This window comes from Podarcis melisellensis (assembly GCF_964234715.1).
Source record: "Podarcis melisellensis genome assembly, chromosome: 6".
Taxonomy (NCBI): Eukaryota; Metazoa; Chordata; class Lepidosauria; order Squamata; family Lacertidae; genus Podarcis; species Podarcis melisellensis.
Window position 1 is genome coordinate 18,491,516 of NC_138538.1, and position 4,621 is coordinate 18,496,136.

At 42.6% G+C, this 4,621-nt stretch overlaps 1 long non-coding RNA gene across 1 annotated transcript; it reads left to right on the forward strand.

Moving 5' to 3' along the window:
- Positions 1 to 397: 397 nt before the first annotated feature.
- LOC309373247 lies at positions 398 to 4,329 on the forward strand. Its single transcript, XR_014169898.1, has 3 exons — positions 398 to 1,141; positions 1,236 to 1,312; positions 2,696 to 4,329. It is a non-coding gene; the product is annotated as an uncharacterized lncRNA (long non-coding RNA).
- Positions 4,330 to 4,621: the final 292 nt, after the last annotated feature.

Sequence of the window (4,621 nt, forward strand, 5' to 3'; positions counted from 1 at the left end):
GTAGGAAAATGAGAGTACCCCTAAACATTTTTTAAGAAAAAAAAGCACTGGTTATCTATAATAGGTTACAGTAAAGTGCGCGCGCACACACACAAATAAAAACTGTATCTTTCCTATTCAAGATCCACTCTCTCCTGGATGCAAGATCAATCACTGTTTCTGTGTTGCTAGGGAGTGGAAGATTGGGATTATCATTATTATTCTTTATTAAATTTGTATCCCACCCTTCATCTGAAGATCACAGGGTGGTTTACAACACAGAAATACAAAAAAAAATCAAAACACAAAACACCTAACAAAAATAAAAACAAAAGGAAAACAAACCAATAACCCCCCCCCCAGATACATTTTAATATTAATCATGCTCTTTCCCAAAGTCTAGCTTAAGCTGGCACCATAAGGTCTGCGGGGAGGGCGTCAAATGTTGGTCTTGCACAGTCCCTGAGGACTGGAGTGGGCATTGAGTCCTGATAGGTTTTTACTCGACCTATCAAGCGACATAAAGGGTGTCACATGGGTTGCAGGGAAGAGAGGAGGGACAAAAGAGTTGGTTGACTCAGGCTATTGGTCCAGTATGTACGTAATTCTCCTCTTAGTTGGTACAGATGTGCCAGGGCCAAATAGAGCTGTCTCTACTCCTGCCGTGACAGGAATACAGGATTATTCTGCTTATGTCTTGTCCAGCGTATAGTTATAAACTTAAGTAGGGATTATGAGTATTAATTTCCTGCAAAAATGTCATTATAAATTTTTAAGGCTTAGCTGGGTTTTTTAAAAAAATGATGTGCCAATTATGAAGCAGTCATTAAAAACTCACATTTGCAATTATTATATAGACAATGGTGCACAACACACATTTGCAAATTGTAGAATAGAAGGACCCTACAGACCTACCGATTTTGAAACCTGTGGAAAGGGGCTCTGAGTTTCATTTTTCAGCTAAGCCAAAGCATTTCACCTGTGATCAGTGTATTCTGGATTTGAAGATGAGCTACAGTGACATCATTTTCCTGCTCAGATCTATCTGTAAACAAGATCCACAATGTCCCTGCACTCTGGCGTTGTGAATACAACTCTGTAATTGCGTTTGGCTAACAAGCAGCAGTTCCAGTAGACTGGTTCTCCATTTACAAATGGGGAGGTTAGTTGTCATTCCCATTCAGCTCGCCTCCTGCTATCAGATTCTACATAATTGCTCCATTATTCCACATTAACATCTCTGTTTTATTTAACAGGAAGATGGTCTTGTATTAAACAAGGCTGATACTTTCTGGCAGCTGTTGGAATGCCTTTTGGGTATTGAGAGCCGCAAGTATGTTCCTTATTTCCTTTCTTGCTGTTGATGGTAATTTAAGTTTTCAGAATGTTTTGTATCAGGAGCCAACATGATTCAGTCATTCATTCAGCAACACTATAATTTCCAAGAAAAGCTTTTGGAGCCAACGTATTACAATAAGCAAGGACCATCTTAGTATTTCCCAAAATTCTCATAGCTGAGGTGCACTACATATGAATTAAAATGGGAAGAATCAGCAAGCTGCATGCTTATATCACAGAAAATTTAGGGGGCCCCCTCACCCCATCATGTTTCTGGAAGAGTCAGTTACCCCAAACAGTCCTCTGTTTGAAGGGCTGTGCAGGATAAAAAATGGTTTCACCTTCCAGTAAAACAGGATGTTTGGGTAGCGATGGGTTTCTTTCTCACTGGATGGGAAGCCAGTGGTCTTTCAGGTGTTGCTGGTCATGCTGGCTGGGCCGATGGGAGCTGGAACCTCAGTGTGGTTTAACTATCAATCTGTTTTCCCAGGGCATTCTGGGAATTGTAGGAGAACTAGGGGTTCTCCTAGCAACTAAGCACCCTTTACAAACCACAGTTCCCAGGATTCTTTGGGGGAAGCAATGACTGTTTAAAGTGGTATGAGGCTCTGTTTTGCACCCAGGATTGGGGGGCAGACAGTGCATGTCACATGAGTGTGACGTCCGGTGTGTGGCGCATGTTGCACGTATGTGAGATCATGTGCCTGTCACACGCCACACACATGCGATGTCATGCACCTGAGACATGACACGTGCGTGACGTCACACGTGTGACGGAGCCCAGTGTGGCATGGCTTCCCCTCTCGCGCTCAGGAGGAGCCTGCCACCGAACTGCTCCATGCTCAGCCATTTCCGCCCCCTCAACATGGAGAGGACCAGCAGGTTTTGAGGGGGCCGAAGGCACCTCTGCCCCATGGATTTTGGTGTGCCTGATACTGCTTTAAATGTATCAGGCAGATGAAGCCCAGGGATGGGCCTCATTCAAGGAGGTGGACTAGGACTTCATGGAGACCTCCAGCACCACTGTGCAGTGGCGTAGCGTGGGGGGCGGCCGCACCGGCCGCAACATCTGGGGGTTAGGGTTAGGGGGCGCAAATCCACTGGTTAGGGGGCGCAAATCCACAGGTTGGGGGCGCAAATTACTTGTCTTGCCCCGGGTGCTGACAACCCATGCTACACCACTGGCACTGTGGATCCTGTTTCAGGAGAGCAGCCCAGGTTGGAGGAACGTTTCTATGAGGAAAGATTGCAGCATTTGGGCCTTTTCTTTAGTTTAGAGAAAAGTCAATTAAGAGGCAACATGACAGAAGTGTATAAAATTATGCATGGCATACAGAAAATTGCTAGAGAAATTTTTCTTCCACTTTTATAATTCCAGAACCCATGGCTATTACTGAAGTGCGAATTGAGTAGGCTCATGTTTTAAATGCAAACTGAATTGGATTTTCCCACAATCCACCTCCTCCTTTGAGTTCCAGCTTTGATTTTCCGTATCTCCATTATGGGGAACTGACAACAGACCATCTCATCAGGCCTTCTGAGACTACATCTCTCATTGTAGCACATCAGTTGTATAAAATCATGGTTTTGTTTTATTATGTTTAGCAGAAGAAATATTTAACATGATATATTGGTTTACTTTAATACTTTATTTTTTTAAAAAATACCTTGCTAAGTTAACTTATTCCAAACCATTACTATAAACAGACCTGTATATATTCACATTAGAAACTCGCTCATCGCATGAGTGCTGTAGAAAAATTCTAGTTCCTCCCTTGTCCAAATTTTCTGTTGTCCTTGCTCTTCCCGAACTAAAGAAAGATAAACAGACAAATGCCAGGAAGTGGGCAGAACTCTAAAATAAACTCTCACACACACACACATTTCTCTACACACAGAAAGCAAACAATGAATCTACAAACAACCATCAACGGAACTCAGCAAAAATGCAGCCATTCTACATTCATTGGTTGGAAAGAAGCGCTCATCATCATCATCATCCTGTTTTGCCTGGTTCCACCAAATTCCTGGAAACCAATGCAAGCTTGGCTGGCAAAGCTGGGGGTGGGGGGGAAGGAGGAGAAAATTAACACAACATTTCATTCGAAAAATCAGAAAGTAGCCATTTATTCAGATCACCATGACTTCAATCTAAATTATTTAATAGCTGTCATCAGTTATCCACATTTGCTGGGGGACAGTATTCTGAAACAGGCCCCTGTTTGTTTTTTATAAGGAGTGTCCACTCTTTGAAGGCCTATATGGCACAAATCTGCTAATAAACCTTAAGAAGGGGGAGGAGGGGTCTTCAACAAGTTGCCCAACAAGAGTTAGCCCCTAGAGAGGAGGCAAGTATGAAATGGACCACAGTCATGAGACATGGTTATGGATGGAGTAGAAGTCAGGCAGACAAGGAGTGCATTGCAGAACAAGCCAATGAAGAAAAACTACGCCCCTTGGAAAATGTCTCTGATCTAAACCTCCACTGCCTGGAGGAAAAAACTGAGGCATGGTTAAGGAAGGTTGATATAAAGTTTACAGCATGCTGTGCGTTAAAGGAAAAGTACCTGAAAATGATGTACAGTGGTACCTCCAGAGCCCTGTTCGCATCCTGAAAGGAACGTAAGACGCGACTGCATGTCTGCGCATGTGCAGGTCGCGTTTTGCCGCTTCCACTCATGCACGTGATGTCATTTTGAGCGTCTGCGCATGCGCGAGTGGCGAAACCTGGAAGTAACGTGTTCCGTTACTTCCAGGTTGCCACGGAGCACAACCCGAAAACATTCAACATGAAGTGTATACATCCCGAGGTATGACTGTATAGATGGTGTTTAACTCCAGTAAAACTTGCAAAAATGTACCAAAAAAATTGTTGAATTTGTGTTGGAAATGCAAAGATAATGAGGGTACATTTTTCCATATGTGGTGGACCTATAAATCAGGAAAAGCATATGGGGAAATGATATATAATGAATTAAAGAAAATGTTTAAGATGACACTTAGTAAAAAACCAGAGGCTTCTTTATTAGGTATAATAGGAGAAGAAATCCCAAAAGAGAAAAAGGCCCTATTCATGTATCTGACAACAACAGAGTGTTATATGCCCATGGATGGAAGGAAGAAAGAATCCCATCGAAAGAAGAATGGATAGCGAAATTGATGGACTATACCAAAATGGTGAAAATGACAGGGAAGATCAGACACCAAGAAGACAAAAGGTTTTAAAAAGAATGAATTAATTGTGTGGAATACCTGAAGGAGCACTGCAAACACTTTAAAACATTAGCAGGCTTATAATAGCACC